We start from the raw sequence: 21,624 nt of genomic DNA on the forward strand, positions 1-21,624 counted from the left end.
CAAACATTTCATTGTGATCAATTTTTTTCAGTGTCTCTGCTGAAGATAAAGGTTATATCTAAATGGATTAATGAGTAAATGTTGCATAGCAAAATTCTTATAAAACATGCATATCACCAGTGTCTTCTGGTGCAAACAACACTTTCAGAATGATGGGAAATGATCTCTTGACTTTAAACTTTCTCTGATACTTTAACTCTGAGATCTTTGTTTTTATTTTGTGCATACAGAACTGAAATGTAATACACCTTGTAATCAATATGGGAGTTGAATTTTGGACTCTGGTACCATAAAATATTTACTTTAAGAAGCAGAGTTGCACCAGCTTTTTCACAGGGATATGAATAAACTAATGAAAGAAGAGAAGGGAGTATATTATAGATGCTGTTTATGTGGAAACAACTGCAGACTTGAAAAGCAAATGCTAATAGCATCTTCTGTATTAGTTATGCAAGAAAAGTACTTTAAAATGCACCTTTACACTTTAGTTTAGCAGTATGTTAAATTTTGCAAGTTTCTAATCTTTGTTTTATTTATAAATTTCAAAAAGTAGTGAGCCATGACTTTGTGAATTGTAGATAATGAAGAAAAGGCCAAATGTGTTCTAATCAATCAGTGTCCATACTAGAAGCACATAAAAGTAGACTTCTGCAAAACGTCTCCAAGCTAATTCTGCTTTCTACAGGTAGCTTCTGTAAAAACAGAAATATCTTCATTGTATTTATTTATTTTTTTTTTTAATGTTTATTCTTGTTGAATTGTATATTGCACACTTTCCTTTGCACTTCTGACCATAACTGTGTTGCTGCCTCTTCAGGTGATTTTATTGCAGGAAAAAAAATGGAATTGAAAGACTGTATCCACATTTTAATGTGAATAAAATCTTCAAGCCAGAAATGAGAGAGATGGTGTTGGAAAATTCCTTAAATGGACTTTTTTATTCTAAAGTTTGAGTACACTTTCTTGTGAGCCATGAAGAAAATAAGTGAAGTTTATTCAACATCTTTCTGTTTTGCTTGGACTGGCAGTTCTACAATTTGAATTTAATTAACCATTAGACCTGGTTAAAATGTTAATCAGAGGCTAGTTCTGTTTTGTTGTTGTTTGTTTTGTTTTATTTTCTCTTCCAGAAAAGAGAAATAAAATCTTATGTTTCTGTCTTTCTTTTTATTTATTTATTTTTAAATTTCTTTTCTTTTAGGGATGAATTCTTTCTCTTCATTTCACAGTCTGCAAATGCTGTTCCCAAGCATCCCCAGCAGGCAGTGTTTCTAGGACTATAGGTCTAATCCAGCTACTGGAACATCAACTACAAAGTGCTGTGGATCCAGCCATGAAGTAGTATGGTCTACTACTTCAAGGACTACTCTCTTTTCCCACTTCTAGTTACTTGGGTTGAGCATTGGAAATGTCATAGATCCCTAATGGCTGAGTACGGAGTTTTTGTATTAAACTTTTTTTTTTTTTTTTTAAGGATTTCATCCACTCCATTGGTTTTCAAAATAAAAATTAAACCACCAGTGAAAGTTTTTGTTTTGTTTTGTCCTCCCCCCAAAAATAAAGGTGTCTAGAAAGTACTTACTAACTTTCCAATTTTCACCATGGTAACTTTTATGATCCTTTGATTCAACAGCAAGAAGAGAAAGCACATATACGCTTCTCTTACTAATGATGTTTGTGTGGTCTTATGTAAGACACTGCCATTTCAGTCTTTACATCTCATTATCAGTTGGTTATGTCTGCTAGCTAATTTTCAAGTATGAGAGTGAAGAATTAAAAAATTGAGGGTATTTCTAAACAATCCTTTCAACACTGGGTTAGCTTTGTTCACGTGGGTTTTACTGCTTCCCTTGCGAAACAAGATGTGCAAAGGAACATTTGCTGTGTCTTCTGTTAGAGTAAATAATATGGCTTCAGGAATGAATGGATTAATGGGGAAATATAAATTTGTAACATTTGTTCATTTAAATATCTTAGTTATCATTGGAAATAGCATCTTGGTTTTAGTTGTCTGTTTTCTGCTTTTGGGAATTTCAGTTCTCAGAACTGACTGAGGGTATCTGTTCTCCACTGCTCTCTCATGGTGCTTCTCTTTTCTCCATCTTGTGCTGCTGCATGTTTCAGTGAGAGACTTTGCCTTGGTTTCTTGGAACTCCTGTATTTACATGAGTAATTACTTCCTTTTCTTTTGAGATTTTTTTTTCTCTGAACATGCAGGAGTTGGTGTTATATACATAATTTCTGAAATGGTAACAGTCTTTTTTCTTACAATAAAAATCCCTCGTTTCAAATGTCCTTTCATTTTTGAGTGCTTGTAAAGAAAAATTTTCCATTTCATCACTTGAAATGATCCCTAATCTTGGACTGAAGGTCTATCAGTCCCATTTTTATTTTATTTTATTTGTTGTTGTTTTTTTCCCAGGGTTACCTTCATAAATGTTGCCATCTTGTACCAGAATGCCAGGGATGCCCTGCAAATGCTGACCATGTAAATGGCAAAGAAAAGGTAGCCCAACGTGGCACCCCAGAGAAAGACACTCCCACCATGCAACAAGTGTCAAACTGCTGCCCACTGAGACCTGTTCTCATACAAACTACTAGAATTCTTTCTGTGCCCAAACAAACTAAACCAAAATTCATCTGGGTTCAGATGCAGACACCACTTTTTAGTGCTGATTTTTTTTTTTTTTTTTTTTTTTTTTTTTTTTTTTTTTTTTTTTTTTTTTTTTTTTTTTTTTTTTAAATAATCCCTGTACCTCACCACCCCTGGTGGGTACAGGCCTCAGGCAGGCCACAGGCCTCACTGTGAGGAAAAGGCTCGGCAGCGCTACCAGGGCTGGCTCCTTGTGAGCTGCTCCTGCCTGAGCTGAAGGGGGCTTGCAGGTGTTATAGATGTCTGCGTCATTCCAGGCCTGTCCTGGGGAGACAGTACGGGGGGAATCTTGTGCAAGGCCATGGCAGCAGTGCCGTGTGATGGTGTGTGTCTGTGTTTAGCTCTGAGAATTCATTCCCCTGCATGCTGAAAGGAGAATTGTGCAGCTATGTGCAGAAGAGAATTTATTTTTTGTTGTTGCTGTTGTTGTTGGCTTAGTGTAAACAGATGTATGAGGCATTCTGACATTAATGAGGAATTTCTACCCCCACATACGGCATTATGATTGCCCGCAGAATCCTGCAGGCCTCGTGTGTTTTAAGCTGCAGCAGTACTGTGACAGTCATCATTCTGTGTCAGGACAAAATTATCTCGTAGGAACGATGCATAATGTCTGGTATATTAATCATTAGCGATATTTTTGCAGCACTCAATTATATTATGAATACTGGGTTATGTTCTGATCTTCTTAATGGTCATGTAAAGTACTGAAGCCTCTATTATTTTATAATAAGTAACGCATATCCGACAGAATAATGCATTATGCACATCCTCTCCTATATGACTGTAAAGGTTAGCTGGTAACTTGAATATTTTTGTCCTCCAGAACATTTCTTCAAAGGTTGATTAGAAAGAATGTCTTCTCTTTTCAATATGTTCTACCAGCAGGCTATCACAGTACCAAGTTTTGACTATTTTATTTTATACAAAGCAAAATTGCGTCAGCATGGCCATTGCTCTCATTCACTTACAGTTATCAATTTAAAAGCATTTCAGGATCAAACTAAGCCAGCTTTTACTGTGAGGTATGACAAAGAAAGCAGCCCAAATGCTGCAATTTACTTTAGGTAGATGTTTCAAATTCAAATGTAATAACTGAGACGCCAACAGATACTGCCCTAATTTACAGATTCTGGCATTGCTAACAGGTGCTCAGTTCATAGTCTCATTGCAGTTTCTTGCAAAAAATGTACATGTAGACCTTTATTTTTAAAGTCTGCAACCCTGCAGTAAGCTTTAGTGATTGTCAAAATCTGTATCATTTCAAATATATAAAACTCTTCTGTTTAATGGTGAAAAATACTCTGTCCAAAGGTATTTATTTAAAGTTATATATCCTATCCTGTTTGAATTCCCTTGAACATTTACTCGTTTTCAGAAATCCAAACCTACAGTTTAATTTCTGCTTGTCTTGTTACTATCCTATTCAGAAAAACATACGCAGAAAACAAACATGTTTTGCTTGTTTTCAGTGACCATGTGCATTACGTTTGTGAGACACAGAAGACTTATCTAAAACTGCTTTGCCTGCTAACAGCTGACGGGAGGCATGCACATGAGGTCCAACTATGCTTAAAGAATCAGCCTAGCTTTGAACATACAGATGCTACTCATATGTGCAAAAGATAATCCCTTTGCTAAAGCTTTGGTCTAGAAGAGTTATTGGCAAATTGAAGAAGAAAATAAAATCTGTATCTTAACAGGCCAGCCTAGTAAGATGAATAAAAATGTCGGATTGGACCTGATATAGTTTTCTCGTGGTAAGAGGTATGCCTATGACCTTTGCTTTCTCAAATGTTTAGTGTTTAGATCTGAAGTGGCCATTTCAAATGCTGTACACTTTCTAGGTTGTTGTTGGGAAGTTTCTATTTGATAGCAGTAAATTATTGTGATGGGTTAGTCTGGCAGAAAACTGGCTGGAGGATTTTGTGATAGCTTTGGGGCCAGACCCCAATCAACAGGCCATGTGTTTAGATCCTTCTCCATAACAGATGACTGTGCATACGCGCTCCCAGGTGCAATGTCATTGAGATTGTATTTACAAACATAAACTAGTGACATTCAATTATGTTTATAGGCAATGTTGTAAAAGCCACAGAGGAAGTAATTTACAACACCAGCACAGTATGCAATTCTTTGCTTATAATCAATTTTTCATTATAAAGGAATAAGGTATACTATGTTCTTATTTGTTTTTCTAATCTTATGAAAGTTGGTAATGTGTAAAGTTTGCCCCTTTCAAATAACTGACATTTGAGAAAGTATTGGGACAAAAGAAATTGCTAATAAAGCAACATCAATATATTTTTATGAAGTTTTTAATTAGAAATGAAAACCTGCACCATCAGTGCTTGGGCCAGTTCCTGAAATGTATCTTACTCTTTGTTTCTGTTTAGTCATCAGCTACTGAAATAAAACATTTATTGCTAATTTTCATATACCACTTTCTGAGACACCACAAGTTGTTTTCTACTATGACCATAAAAGAGCTCAACTTGTATCTCATGAGAACAAATACTGACAAATGTATTCTTAAGTAAGAACTACTCTGCCATGTAAATATCAATGTATACCACGTGACAGGTGTTCTAATTTTGGAAGTGTAATTACTGTCAGTGACTTGAAAATACCACAGTCCCAGTGCTTAGAAGCTTAAAAGCTGTTTTCAGAACTACAGTTTGCAAAGTTTGGTTTTAATTGGTTGGCTTGTTCTCCTGAGATAAGAAGATAGGAGATATTGCCAATTCATGGTGATTATAGTTCCATTGAAACTAGCAAATAATTTGGGGGGGGGGGGGGGGGGGGGGGGGAGAGGGGCTAGTGGACAATCATCAGCAGATGGTATTATTTCTATGGTTATTCAGGTAAGGACCAGTTTTTAGAGACTAATGACTCAGTGGGCTTTCCAGTGTTGTTTTCAGCTTGCCCAGGGACTAAAGTACAATTTTTCCTTTAAACTTGGAAGGAAGTCTTAGGTACTGACTTTCATTGTGGGTGATGAATTAATATGTATGTTAAATCAAGAATAGTTTTTGAGCAGTATTTTCTGCCATTGTTCAGTTCGTATTTTATAACAAATTAATAAAAGAACTGCATTACTAATAGAATGATTAATTTAGTGGGTAGTGAATTAATTCCGCTATTCTGACTTTATTTATCAAGTGGATTTTATCTCTCTGCTCTTTTAACTTGGACGACTCATGTGGCCCTTTAGAAGATAATGGTGTTCAAGCATGCATTGTATGCCTTTAAAGAATTAATTTCTGGGAGAGTCCATTTATAAGAACTGAGATTGCATTAGGAGTCCATATTCTGAAAATGACTTCAGCTGAAAGTTTGGATGTGACATTATATGAAACAAGGAGATTTTCTAAGGAAGAAATATTGCATATTGTATTCCATCTTGAGGGTAACAAATGGCTAGTCTGATCTTGAAAAGTGAATATGCTCATTTAGACAGTAGAGCACACTCACTCTTCTGCTGTTACAGGGTGACTATTAAACCCAACTAAATCTAAATATTATGAAGAAATATTGGTCAAGTAATTAGTCACAACTAATTTCACATTTCACATTCTGGAGACAATGTTGTATTGAATGTTCTCTCTCTTCTTCCACTCCTGATACATTTTTTTCAGAAGACATTTCTATAAAAATCAGTACATTTTTACCAGGTATTTGTAGTTTTGAATCTAGTTATATTAGATAAACTATCCAATTTAATTCTTCCAATTCATATATTTTCCTGCAACATTTAACCTAATTTTCAGTAGCAGCAAAATATATAGTTACCATTTTCTGTCTTTTTGTTTGATGGAATGACAGAATTGAGTATTTGATTAAAAATAGGTAGAGTTGTCAGAACAGCTTAAATAAGATATGAAAATTGTAGAGATATATAAGGTAATATTTTTATTATACCTAAAAAGTAATACCTTTCATACAAGGTAATGCTATAATGTAAAAACATGAGGGTAATTTATTAACAGAAAATAATAGGAATTTATATATGGCCATCTACTTATGGTCTGTACAGGTTACAATTTGACCTTTGCTTCTCTATACATTATCTTTTAGATTATTTCAGGGTGAAGTTTGCTTTTGCAAGAAACAGCATATGATTTTTACAACACTTCTTAGATTCAACAAGATGATGATCTTTTCTATATATTCATGTTGGAAAGCTCTTTACCCTGGAATAATTTTCTTACATCAAAAGGTAAGTATAATCTCAGGAAAAAATGTTATTTCACATCTTGCTTGTCTGATTTCAGATACTGCAATTAAAAGCAATGAATATAAGCAAATTTTTACCCCTTGAATAATTAATGTGCCAGCATTGATTGTATTGTACTATGTTGATCCTGTGAGGTGTGTTCATCCTGATGGATAAAATGGGACACAAACGTATAGTGGCAACTGTACAGTAATCACTGAAACAAGTATTAGACATGAACTGGACATACAATATCAAACACGCTAGTTCTCATCAGAAAAGGAACAGTTAAAACTGGAACAGCAGACATATTTTTTGGGACACACACAAATATATATTACCTGTACTTCTGTTGTATTTATAAGTTGGAATATATTCTCTGTCAGTTTTAAGACAGTGGCTGTAAAGCTCAGAGTGACTGAAATAAAGCATCATGCCTTGATAAAAGAGTTTTCTACCCTGCAGCTTCTGAGTGAACAGACGACAACTATATTTAGTGGAGCTGAGTCTTTATTTTCCAGTTTTAGTCTAGAAATTGGACAAGGCCAGAGAAATACAGGTTGAAAGCTAAGAGTAATTCAGTCCTTGCTTATGCTAATGAAATCTTGCTAGTCTTTGATTGCCATCTTCGAGTATTTGAACTGTTCACTTAGGAAATTATATGTAGTAAAGCAAATTGAAGGCAGGTGCAGCTACTTATCATGTACAGGCATAGGCACCTCTTTGCTGAAAACATGCAAATCAAATTTGGAAGTAATAGTAGTGGCTCTGCAAACCACAGGATCAGTTAGATGTTTGACAGGGAAGAATGTATGTTAGCAACATTACTTGACCCGTGTTCCAAGGGCAACTGTAATTCTACTCAGTGGAGCCGTAGATCATTGAGAAGATGGTCTCATAAAGAAATTGTGTCAGGCAAGGTCATCTTCCTCTTGTCCAACTTCCTGGCCAAATAAAATGCATCTCATAAAATGCTCACTGCAGGTGCTCTTTAAATGTCTCTTTGCAAAAGACACTGATGACTAAAAAATTAATCACAGCAGTTTACTCAATGAGTAGATGCTGAATAAATCTTTCTGCTTGTAGAATGACCATGAACAAATAGCAAAGTCTTTAAAGTTAGTCTTTATTTGATATTTTTCTGAATAATTTTAATAACAGCAAATCTATTCCTTTCTCCCTGCTTCATGTACCAGATTGAAGCTGTGCTGAAGATTACTTGCAAGTGAAACGTCTGTTATTGATTCCCCTTCAGGTGAAGAATAACATGTTGAGTCAGATGGGATTATCATACTTTAGTGCTGTGATAGATCTGCTGTTTACAGTATCCTTAATGCTAAAGCCATAGCTAAAAGCATCTGCTTGGGAGGGCTTCACCAGCAGAAAAACTACAGCATGCTTGGGGTGTCAAGTGCCTCTCTTGTGTTGAGACTTGCTCCTGTGACTTGTTGTGTGTTGGAGCACCCCACTGCCCTCTGCCCTGGTGATAGCAGCACTGCCAGGGCTTGGCAGGGGCTGCATCCCCCAGACGCCTCTGCTCCACGCAGCCTGGAGGCTGGGAGGGCACATGGGGTGTCCTCCTCCTGTGCAATGCTACTTGATGCTATGAGATCCTTCAGTGCACACCTGGCCACGCATGGGCTGTGTGTGCAAGGCATCTGCTATTGCTCCTCCAGCCAGGTCTGGCCTGGGGGTACAAGAGCAAGCAGCTAGGAAAAGAGTAAAGAAGTCTGTTTATTTTGGATACATCTTTTGGCCCATTGGACCAACTTGGAGGCACCCTCACTGAAAATGTGTGTTGTTATAAGACCACACAGAAAAGTTTATATTTAATTTTCACTTTGCTATGCATTCTTTAGAACATGCACCCCTGTCCTGTTTGACTGTCCTTCATGTCAGCTCTGGCCAGAGGGTTTGGAAATTCTGTCCATCGGTGTTCTTTTTTGTCTATTTCATCAAATGCTTATGTAGGCAGGTTTAAATCCATTTTAATTCCATTTATTTTGATATTTTAGCACAAAGAGTTGTCCAGCTGATACTATGGCTTCTGTTTTAGTCTATGAGCATAATGGTCAAGCAGGGTAGAGAGTAGTCCTGTACCTGAATGTCAGTGAGGCAGGGTTTTTTCTTTCCTGTCTGTTCTTCAGGTGCCTAACCCAGTCTGGAATGATTGTAAAAAGTTAAATTCTAATTGAATAAAATAATAATACCACCAGATATTTAATTTTGCTAACATAATCATCTGTGTAGTTTGTATTCATTAAGAGATCATAAACTCAAAAAACCCTCCTTCAGGTATTCTCACAGTTAGAAGGGCTACTTCAGCACCCATCTTTACATTTTTGTTATAGAACAGGTCTCAGAGTCTCCAATAGGTAAATAATACATGATAAAATCTACTGATGTTATGGAACCCTTGACTAGTACTTTTCTTTAAATATTAAACATTATTTTTTGAAGTTGTTTGAACTGTGTACGGTTTTGCACAACAATTTTCCTGTTAGAAGGGAAATATGCCATCCTCAGCCAGTTTTTTGTTTGATGTCCATGAATACTAATATTATGTAGAATCTCTTATTAACAGTAGTATTTCAGAATAAACTATATGCAAGTTCTGTAATTATTTAAACCTGAATGAAGGTAAAGGAAAAACTTTTGAGCCTGAGTTGCAAACTTCATGCTTGTTACTTGCTAATGCAAATTGCAAAATCATCTGCTTTTTTTTCTTTTTTTTTTTTTTTTTTTTGATTGCTTAGGCCCCCCCCCCTCCCCCTCCCCAAAGTTAAGTGCTTTAAACATAAGCAGGCAAATAGACCTTCTGCAAGTAGTTTTCCTCTGCACATTTTCATTAAATGCTGCAGAAATTCCCAACTACAAAGCTTGATTTGATTTTGGTAAAGGAACATGTAATGCTTTCTGTATTCCCCCACCTAGCAGTCTGTCACAGCCTCTGAAATTTGAGCATATGTTCTTCTGAAAAACAGAGTTAGGACAAAGGAAAAATAATTGCTAGAAAGAAACTTTCCGTTAAGATATGTGGCTTAATAAAGGCTGCATTTCAGCAGAGTGCTACAGCAAACACATGCTGGGCCTCCAACCATCCCCTGTTTCCGAGAGCTTCAGTGACACAGTCACTGAGAGTTTAACTCAGGGATTTTATGTGCATCCAGCAGAGGCTGTCTGTTATATTGATCTTAGAAGTTTCCTGGTACAATATTAATTCGCTCTTGTGTCAGATCAAAATGGCTGGTTCTTCAACCATTTCTTAGACAAAATTTTTATGCTTTGGAAACTCTGGAAAAACTCCTGAGTGTAGTTTATTCATAGTTTGGAGCTGGATTCATTATTAGTTATATTTATAATGAACTTACATTATTTATGCAATGAGATTTATGGAAAACAGATTAATGAATGAATGGGGAGGGTTGCCATTCCAAATATAGCCCAAAGCCTTGGTTGAATGCAGTACATAGTGAAAATTAAGTTATTTTGTCTGTCAGATTTCCACAAAATTAGGCTTAATGCCAGCTACAGGGAATATGGTGTACTTGGTTTCAGAAAAAGGAAAGAGGGATTGATTTAACTGATAGGAAGAAAGATTGCTATTTAATAAGACTGTAGATACACCATAATGGGATATTTGTATGCACACTTATATATTTAACAACTATTAACGTGTTCTGTGTGGGATGGGCTTTGCAGTTATGCTTCAGGATATTTTTCTGTGCTGATTACTGGACTCATACTTGACAAAAGATTTATTCCATATGCCAGTTGTGTGGCGCTCAGATGCTGCACTGCTTGTACATTATAAATGCTTACAGTCTGTAGGAGTAGCAACTAAGTGGACTCTGTGTCAGGGGATCCAGTACTAATGAAATTTGGCTTGCTGAACTAAAATCCCAAAGAGAAATAGGAAGTAAGTTCCAGCTTGCAGCAGTGCATGCTGCTACATATCTTGTACACCAGCAACAAAGTTTTTATCACAGCTTCCAGGTTGCAGATGAGCAAAAGGAAAAATCATTATAAACAGGCATTGACTCCCTCATTCACATTGTCCAGCAGAGTTGACCCAAGTAGCTTGGCAGAAGCACGTGCACACCACCCATCTTTAGATCTCTATATGAAATTAATACCAGAAAAGAGATGATATTTTGATTTCCAACACAATAATTAATGATAACAAGGGTAAGGGAGCAGAGGGACACCAAATATGTTTTATTTTAATAAATTATACTACCAGATACCAAGCTCTTGGAACAACTTCCAGAATGCGTTGTCAGTACAACTATCTGGGAATGTGACCTGTAGCATTTGAATTATGAACAGGAATTGAAATTCGCGTGATAGGACTGTCATCATCTGCCTCTGATGTGTACATTTACGTACTTATTCTCTGTGTATTCAGATTTTTTTTTTCTTTTTTAACAGGGACAGTAAATGTAAAAGGGATGGGATCATTCCTCTTCCACCGCTGTCTTCTTCCCTTAATAATCACAGGGGATCGGTGTCTTTCATGGAAGCAAAGGAAAGTGAAACTTCTGTGACTACAAGGAGTGGACACAGGTAAAAAGGCCTCATATCTCTGCAGAAAGATAAATTTATTAGAGAAACACCCAGAAAGTTTATCAAAGGGAATGTGATCTCAAGTTAAAGTATGATTAATTTGCATTATTTTAAGACCGAATTACAGAACGGAAGTATTTGTGCAACTTTATTACAAACATTTGAAATTAATCTTTTGGTAAAGCACTATTAATTCTCTTTTGTTCTCATTATTCAGCCTGCTATCCCCCCTCTGTGCCTCCTTGGCCTAGAAATTGCTTGCAGTGTCTATTCCTCTTGCTGCTGCTGTACTGTTGAGTAGTACATTTGCTGCCTCTCTTGTATAGTCTCTTCACAGCTCTTTTCATAACCAGTTCAATTATAGCATGCAGAGATTTTTTTTTTTTTCCTTGAGTAGCTTTTCTAATTTCGGAACTTTCAATCCCCAGCCAGTAAAGTAATGAACACTCCTTGGTCTTGTAACCGATATTCAAAGTAAAAGAGTTTGCTAGCTATTTTATGTATTCACTATGGGCAAAAACTCTTCCCAAGCCAAAAGGCCTGCAAAAAGGCCCCATCATTCCTAAAGCCCTCAGGGCCTAATTCGCCACTTCATTTTGTGTCAGTGTAACTCACACTGGAGAAATACAACTGTGGATCAGTGAATTTAATTCAAATACTAAATCTTTACTGAGAGGGCTTTATGTGGGTCAAGCACAAGGAAAATGGGGAAACAAATTCTATCCTGTGAACCTACATCCGAAGGGTGGTACTTTTGCATTACTTGCTAGTCTGGACTAGCAGGGACTGTTCCACTTGCATGGAAATTCTTGTCATTACATATTTAATGTAGAATCTCTGACCTATTTCTAGCCGTTAACACAAGGCTGTGCAGGGCCACCTTGATTACGTGTGGACAAAAAACATCCTCTGTGGTGCGCAAAGGTAGAAAAGCTCCTTTCATCACTCTGTATTAGGTCTTTATTTAGGTACATCATATATCAAGGTGAATATTGAAGTATGGCTAATGTATACACTTAATTGATGCCATCCTGCAAACGGGCTCTCCAAGTAAGAGGTGACTCTTTTCCTAGATGAATGCCTGGACCACTTTCTCTGTTGATAGATTTATTTCTAAATCTATTTGCACAGACGTCAATAGACAAGAATTTGGTCATATAAAAAGTTGCAGTATTGCTATGGCAACACCATTGAATGCTCTGATTAAGGGAAATGAATAGCAGAGTAATATAACAGAATGGTGAATAAGCACTTTAAATAAAGCTAAATAAAATAATAAGAAGCAACGCCAAATTGATGCAGATAATAAACATTTTGAGTCCTTTTAAGGTAATTCAGGGTGGACTAGGCTTGTAAAGATCAAAATCCTTTTATTTAGGATTGTGACATATGGGAAAGAATATATATCAAAATTTGTTGCTGTCAAGGCTTTACAAGAAGTCTATTGCACTTCTGATTAGATGTTGCAGTGTTTTATAAGCTGGATGGAAAGACGTTACTTTTTTCTTTCCCAAATATTTTTCATAAATGGTGCAGAATATCTTGACAATTTGCATTAAATCATCAGCTGCAGTGGAGAGTGAGTTTCTAATGCAGTTTTAGTTTACGAAACTGTTTCTGAAAAATTGGGACTGAGCAATCTGCAGAACACAGAGCTCCATGAATAACCAAACAGCGTGTCCTCACAGGATGCTTTTTACAGCAGCCTGGGGCAATAAGTCAATGTAAGTTATCAGGCAGGTACCAGTTAATGCTCTAATGGGAATTATGGGTGAAATTAATAAACCATATATAAAAAAAAAGAAAAAAGGCAACTGAACTAGAAAATCTGGAAATAGTGATAAACTAGGGAAAAGTTATATCTGTATAATCAAAAAGGTATATTAAAGAATTTAAATCTTCAAACACAGTGGACACAAGATCACCAAGAATGCTAATCAGTTGGTACTGAGGTAAGGAGTGTTACAGAAAACATATGGAAACAACTGAGCAGTCATGAAGTTTCTGTGAACTGAATGAACTAGAATTTAGCAACCATACAGGATGTCAGCATCCTGTATACTGTCCATGATGGGATACCTGGAGGGAAGCATTGTCTGTTCAAAGGAGAAAGTAAGGAACTTAGAAAACAGGAGCAGCCAACAGCTGCCATCAGGCTGTTTGGATTTCCTGAGTCAAGAAGACTCAGACTCTGTGGGGTAGTTTGGAAAATGTATCCCAGCTGAGCCTTCAAATTACACTCTCTCTCTCCTCTAATTAAGAAAGCCAAGTGTAACACAACAATAGATAAATTTAGGGCAGATGTTAAAAGGTAGGGAAAAAACTATCATTAATTTGGCATGGAAATAAATGACCATCTGTACACCAGAAACAACATATTTCATTTGTTTCAAGACCTGCAAAGTAAACACAGCATGCAGAACTTGGGTGCTGCTTCCTTATAAATGTGAAAATATGCCCCATGATATTCAAATTTAATATCAAAATCAGAGACTATTTTGCCAATTAACACCCTCCTACTTAATCTAAGACAAACATCTGAACATTCTTTATCTAAAGCTGTCCTGCTTAACACTGTACTGAAAATGCATCAAATAGATAAAAGACTAATTGCAAAATCTAGTTTGGGTGAGACTTCACAATTAAAATCACAAAATAATGCAAAATGTGTGTGCATAATCTGCAATGTCCACTAATTGCTGTGAATTTTCCCATATATTGGATTTCATCAAGAATAACTTCTCATAAAGACAGTCACAATTAACTTTCAGGGCTAATACTTTTTTAAATGGTTGAGGTGATGGCACTTTTCAGAATTAAGGTAGCCCAAACATTTTAGATCCTTAGTCTGTTTATAGAGCATCAAATCTCTGCCTGTTTTCTCGGTAGAAATTGGAAGTTATTCATGTGAGAAGTTTGACTAAATCCAAAGCTATGTATTCCAATTTATTTCCATCAATCTGCTTGTATTCTTGTCTTAGAACTTCCTTTTATTGAGTGTTGCCTCAAGCATGTTGTGCTAAGCAGATGAAATAGTTTCAGTGTACTTATCAATGAGCGAGTCAGTCTAAAGAGTTGCCACATCTTAACTACAGTGACAGTATAAAACTGTAACCTCAACATCATCAAGTAAAAAAACCTTCTTTGGTTTCACAGATAGGGGTGACTGGAGAAAAGAAAAATCACTCCACAGGTAGACAGCGTCAATGTTGTTCTTAAAACCACAGGTACAGAGGAAATGAGAAAAGACAGGAGAATGTACAAAGAGTGGAAACTATGAACAGGAAAAAGTAGAGTGTGTTTTTGTAACAGGAGTGCCCAGCCATGGACAGGAGAAACCAGCCTGAGTAGAGAGAAAGAGTGGAAATTTTATAATTAGCCCTGATCTTGAGCTACAGAAAGAATATTTGTATTCCTTATAGGATGTGTAAATAAACATCAGAGATCTTTTCAAGATAAGTGGGGAAAATAGGCAGGGATGTGGTGTGGGTGAATTCATTTGATTTGAGTGGGTCTGTGTTCTCTCATTTGCTATCTAAGACAAGATGTATTGGAATGAAGAACTTCTGCAGGGCACGTGTGTGTCTGCACTTGGTTCAGAGAGATATAAAAAAGCAATAACTTCTGTGGTACTGATTTTCTCAGAATGGGCTTGTTTAAGTTTGTGCAACATCTTGGAGAACAGTACTGATCCTCTCTCTGACCTGAGAATAGACAGCAATCTCAGCAGTGGAGCCCAGGGCTCTGGCAGTGTGCAGGAGAGACTAGGGTCAGACGCAGTGGCTAGAGGCAAGAAGACTTCAAAAAGTACAGGACTGTAGTGCCAGCTCCCAAATGTAGACACCTGGGGGGTGTTTAGGCAGGCAGAGGCTCTGCAAGCCCAAGCATGGTAATTCTTCCTGGACCTTTGCTGCCCCTGCTTTCATAGTCTTATTGAGCAGCAATACCAGAGAAATCTTGCGTTATTTTGGCAAATCTCTAATTCTGGAGCCATCTAGATGTTAATTCACCTCTGGAAGTGATAACCTACTTTGACTCTTTCCATCATCTGAATACTATTAGTAAAAAACTGGTACTACAGCCTTGCAACTCTCCTGCTTATGAAAGCATCACGTGCTTTCTGCTGTTGCCATTGCATCTTTGTTGACAGGGAAGGTGAATTCAGCCCTTAGTTAAAGTAGGATCCTGCACAGCTGTGTATTCGCATGGCCTAAGATAATGGAAGATGAAATGCTTGAAATTCCTTTAAATCCCCATTGCTCCACTAAATTCTTGCCTATTCAGGTGGCTAAAGGTGTGACATAAAGCTGAGTGTGCAGCACTTAAGGTCTGTTGGTTCTGGGCAAAAGATAAAATGCTAGAAGAGTGATTAACAATGCAAAAGAACCAGGTCATGACCATGGATGTAGTTGCCAGTATGGCTCCAGGGGAGGAGAATTATGTGTAGAAGGCAGCTCCAAGGTGCAAGTGTGAGCTTTGCTCATGTTGCAGGGAGGTTCATGACTTTGTGGATCTTTTAACATTTCAAGCATTGTATTTGCTGGGATCACAGAATCACAGAATTTCTAGGTTGGAAGAGACCTCAAGATCTTCGAGTCCATAAAAGACTCCTCACCTTCCCTCTTGTCATTCTTGGTTTTCCTGTTCAGGAAAAGCCTTTGCATTTAGCCAAAAGAGAGCAATTGCCAATATGGTAAGAATTATCCTAAATCCTAGATTTTAGTATTTCTCTGTCTTTGGATTTATAGCACGTTTTTCTGTGTCCACATAAAATGATTAAGTTGAACTGCTATTTAAAAGTGAGAAGAAAAATCTTATTTCTTAGTTAAAGGCTTAGTCACAATGAATCAAAAAAGTAAAAATCTTATTTTTCATTCCATTCTCTCACTTGCTTTCCCTGCTGCTCCTCATTATCCAGATTGCTGAACTCTTATTTGATGATAGAAAGACCTGTGACCTCACCAAAACAATTTTTGTTAACTCAAATCATTATCTTCTGACACAAGGACTGAGACACATCTGTCATTGCTCATATTCTGGGTCACCCTGCAAACATCTGATTATGATTTGATAAACAAAACCATTCCTCCAGTGAATTTTTGACAAAGAGTCTATGAAGAAAGTCGGACAAAACAGTGGAATTTAACTACTTTGTAATACCCCTTTTGGCGGTGGATTATGGTACTAATCAAGGGCCAATCACTTAAAAACTGGATTAAGAAATAAGCAATTTAAAGTGTGAGTCTCTATTTTATTGTTAAACTAATGTTAGAATGTCTGTAAAGATATTCTTATGTTGTCTTTCACATTGGCAAAGAACCAATTGAATATACTGACTTTCTTCATGGGAGCAAATACGATGACGTGATATTCCCTGATCTTCTTTAAAAGAAAGGTGATTCCTTTAATTTAAATATAATTCATATTAGGATGAATGGTTTTTGTTTGTTTGTTTGTGTTCTTCAGTATAACCTCTATATGAATTTCTAGAAAATCGCTGTATTCTGAAGCAGAATTTTATTCCATGTATTTTTCTTAAGATTCAGTCCCCTCAGACATCTTTATGTTGTTTGTTTATTTGGTTTCTGAAATTTCTCTGTTTCCCTCCTAAATGTGAACCTTGATGATTTTATCTCTTCCCTTACCTTTTTCCTCCATTTAGTTTTGTATTAGCATTTTTGTTAAGATCATAGGAATGGCAACAGTAGAGCATGTGTCTTTCATTTCTTGTGGGTGCCCTTCATGTGGGATCAGACCGTCTTAAGGATACATTCATAGTATGTAATGAATTTGTTTGTCGTGATCTGTAGGCAAGAATTTACATGCTACATGTGGTTTATTCTGAAAGCTTTCAATCCTGTTTTTACTGTGGCTTCCAGTATTTAAGTACAAGATATCCACACAGACGCATTGTCTAGAATTGACCAAAGAGGCAAATACATAGCACACACAAAAGTACATAACAGATTTTTTATTTTTTTTCCTGTTCATTGAGAGCAGTCGTAGGCTTACTTGCAGTGAAGTAGTTGATTATCTGGACTTTGTGACTTGGGTGACTATGTCCCTTAGCATGTTAATGTGTACAATAGGCATAGCCCAACAGATGAAAATTAAGCAGAATTACCTGTGCTTTTGCTGTGGGAATTGCAGAAGCATTTCTTTGCTGTTGCTTTCTTCATTCTTTTCTGTTACCATAGGGTGGTAACTGCAAGCAGTTAGTACTTGCAAAATGACTCAAATGGCAGTTTTTTCCATACAACACACTACCTCTTTGCGGCTCTGTAGAATATGTTACACCAGCTAGAATGCTGGTGCTATGGCTGAGAGTGTAAGCAGTTTTATAGGTTTTCTGTAGACTTTTATTACAGCTGTGACACTAGATTGATGGACTATTTCCATCTTGTTCTCTGTCAATTGTACTCTGAAAGGAGAAGTGACAATGTGATGGATGCATGATAGTGCCACAGTATGGAGAGAGCTACTGCAATAACAATGGTTTAAACCCTAAGGTGACTTTAACCTCATGCAGTTGCCTTTAATTTATTTTAATCTAAAACCTAACAAAATCTAACACCACTGAACAGAGAGGTGGGAAGGACAGTGGGCTTGTAAAGTATTGTGAAAAAAGATGACAGTCGTTCTTGGAGGTCCAATTAGGGCAATTCTCTGCTTTAAAGGAAAAAGTCCTCCAGGAAGCTTTCAAAGGAGAGAATATTGTTATGCTCTAGACAAAGTCAAAGGTTAGCCTGGCTAGAAAGAAGATGTACTTTCCACTGAGGGAAAAGGGGAAGAAGGGCTTGCTCTTTCACAGCAGGGAATACCCAGGTCTTGCCTGAGGAACAGGATGAACTTGCCAGGGAGTAGGCTTTTGGAGGCTGTGTCAAAAGGAATGCTCTCTGAGACAAGCCAGCGTTTCCTTTGAACACGTAAAGGTTTAAGGTTTATTTACTGTTTCAAAGAACTACTGGTGTCTTCTCTAGAGAGATGAGAGAAAGTAAGAGGGAATACTTGCAGCGCTGCTTTAACCTTTGAAATGCCATCAGTGATTTTATGAAGTTGATGGCTTATTTTTTCAGCACAAAGGGAGAGGTCCATGGTCCAGGACCGATGCCAAGGCTGTGTCTGCAGTCTTGTATGTGCTTCAGCTGTGTTGTGGTGTATGTGGTGATAAAGCAAGAAGGCTAATGTGGGAGTGAAAAGCGAGGGGCTGCCTGCCTGCAAAAGGTCTCTAGCATGGAAGTTCAGCTCTCAGCCTCACATCTTCTGTTACCGTCAGAGTGGGATAGACCAGAACCAGGCTGGTGCAGAACAAAGCCCATGAAATTAACAGCAGCCTTGTATGAAGATCCTAAGGGCCCATCCCTATCTAACTGCATTATTAAATCCCTCTGTTTGTTACAGTTTCAGAGCACATTGTTCTCAGGTGTGATCCTGAGAGTTTGTTGCTAGAACTGAGCAAATGCTGCAAGACAGTGCCACTTGAATTTTAAAACCGGGTTTGTTCTGTTTCTTTGTTGTTCTTTTGACGTACTTGCTGCTCTTATTGCAGGGCATAATTTACCCCCTGCTGAAAGGCAGTGGGACAGCAAAAGTGCTCTCTAGCAGGAAGAACAAAGTGGCCAATTTGAAGTGAATGCTGGGGATGATGTTGCAGTTGGGATTGTGAGCATGTGCTGAGAATTTTACTCTTGGGTTCTCTAATAAGAAAACTCAGATTTAGTGTTTGACTAAGTGTTTAGTCAAAATCATCTTGACCAATTCTCATTCTGCATATTAAGCAAGCATGGTAAATACAAACCTTCAACACCCATGAGCATTTGAAACCGGTGAGTAATACAGAACAGTAGATTTTTTTTTTTAATTTATTTGTGATCAGCTTATAAATAGAAAAGGACATGAATTAAAGGGATATGCCAATAATTAAAGAATACGAAGTCAAATGATTAAGTAACTTCTTTTAGGAGAAGGTCCTCTAATTGTTAGTAGTATTTTTTTTTCCTCTAATAAAAATATATTTGATGACATATTAAGAGAAGAAAATGGAATAAACATAAATTTTATGCATATGAGTGGACCCTTATTTGAAAGACAATTGACTGAGTTCAGTTCTTGTTTTAGTAGGTTCAGTTCAGCCAAAGTTGATAGAATTGTACCTGCTTTTATCAGACCTGTACTTAGCTCCGTATGATTAAGTACATAGAGGCCTTAAATAAAAGATGAGATGCACATCCAGAGTCTTTGAATAATATTGACAAAAAGTAGAATCGATCCTGAACCAAGTTGATGCTGAAGTGAGATCTCGAAGTCATGCAGGGATCATAAGCCTTTGATAGCACAGTTAATAAAGGAACAGAGGGTAATGAATCTTAGTCCCTCAGAGCTGATTACATGGAAAACAAAGCTAAGGTGTACAGATGCTAAACTAGTGTGAATCCTTAAATCCTCAAAGTCTTTTTTTCTTTCTGGATCATAGTCCTATGCCATAAATCATCCAGGAAGCCATTTCTGATCTAGAGAACTACCAAAACTCATTCTAGTTGTGGATTACTAGAAGAGGCCTTGTCACAGGGTTTAGGATTTTACTTGATAATGAAGATTTTCATATGCACAGTTTCAGGATTAGAATACAGCTATTTCCCTGAGCAAGTATTTTCATTCATCCAGTTGGCTTCTCTTATTTCTGCTTTTTAAATTTAAGTGTAATGCCTTTGATATTGTAACAGGATAAAACAGAATGCTGTGATCAATTTTAAATGAGATTCCAAAAGAGTGATAATATTTTACTTTCCCAGAAGTTATTTGTACTACTTTTCTATATGCAATGCTATGGTATTTACTGAACAATTATAAGCATATTTTGTGTCACTGTTCACAACAATAAAAATTGGAAGGGAATAAAGGAGGTGCTGAGTCATTAGTGAGAGAGAGAAGCAGATAATAAAAATTATCTCAATTAACGGATGAAAAGGGAATATGGGGAAACCTCTAGACTAATAATGTATTAAAACCAACAGAATTTGAATACTTACTTAGCCAGCCTAAGCTTAAGTGAGCTGGTGTAGCACCGCTGAAGTCAGCAGCATTATTACAGTGTACAATAGCTGAGAAACTGAAACAGTGTTCATAAAGTAAGGAAGGATTTAATATAATCTTAGTTCATCATAATCTGAGTTCAGCAGGTATGAGTTTTAATGGATAGGATAAAAGCAACCCTACTGGAAATACTCTGTCATTGGTAAACTACATATTCTTTCCATCCAGTCTTACACTCCTGAGGACTGCTGTGTAGCCTTTAACTCCCAAACTAGTGCCTTCAATAATGAATGTAACTCATCTGATGATTTAAATCTTCCTGTTCCTTAGGGATTTATCTTCTGGAAAATGCTATGTATTCTGAGAGTTTTCTTTAGTGTTTTAATTTCAGGTATGTGACAGCGATAAACAGTGCTAAGGTGATAGAAATACTGATGCAGGTCGATCTTATCTGCATATTTTGGCCAGATCTTATCTGCATATTTTGGCCTGCAAAATTTCCTTTTCTTTAGATTCAGCTGTTACATAAACATTTTTATCTTTAAAATGCCAATAAACAATCTTGACTTGTCTGAGAATTTCTTTATGTTCTCAGAAAAAACATAAAGATCATCAGACTGTACTTGCATAGTACTGATGTCTTACTTGTATAAAATTCTGTGTCTCCTTGCACATCAGAGATATCTGGCACTCATCTTAATTGGCACGTTAAGGAGTGTAAAACCCTACAAAATTAGGCTGAACAAGTTTAAGGATCATCCACTTAACCAGGAAATGGTGCACCTGAGAAGTTTAGTTACCTGTACACATCATTATTCAAAAATCAGACAACATATGGGGTAGCTTTATAAAACGAATAGTCAAAGAATTATCTTCTTTGCCACAGAGATTTGACTAGAGTTAAACAGGACTCTACAGACATGGGGACAGAAAAAGATTAGTCACTATTTTTATTTATTTTTTTATTGTGTTTGAATATTTGTTTTACAATCCAAGACACAGAGGTCTGCTAAGCAATGTCACTGAGTTTTTAACAGAAATTGATTGGGTTGCTTTTTCTTTACTAAGAGTCTAAATTATAAAAATTGAAAAGTGCATTGAGAGTATCAAAGAGATTGACATACTTAAGTTCTTAAAAGAATATGGTCTTTTGTAC

The 21,624-nt window shown here is 36.8% G+C and overlaps 1 protein-coding gene across 8 annotated transcripts in view; it reads left to right on the forward strand.

Annotated features, from left to right (window-relative positions):
* Positions 1-21,624, forward strand: part of LOC311440967 (uncharacterized protein) — a 181,617-nt gene that overhangs the window by 24,077 nt on the left and 135,916 nt on the right. For 4 of the 8 annotated variants that reach the window (XR_014695682.1, XR_014695685.1, XR_014695686.1 and 1 more), the window contains 2 exons: positions 6,731-6,872; positions 11,301-11,435. The gene's annotated coding sequence lies outside the window, so the exon portion shown is untranslated. Of the gene's footprint in view, positions 1-1,201; positions 2,292-6,730; positions 6,873-11,300; positions 11,436-16,353; positions 17,143-21,624 lie in introns of those variants that run through there. The other 4 variants (XR_014695688.1, XR_014695683.1, XR_014695681.1 and 1 more) reach the window with 4 other exon arrangements.

This window comes from Aythya ferina, assembly GCF_964211825.1.
Source record: "Aythya ferina genome assembly, chromosome: 8".
In the NCBI taxonomy this organism is placed as follows: Eukaryota; Metazoa; Chordata; class Aves; order Anseriformes; family Anatidae; genus Aythya; species Aythya ferina.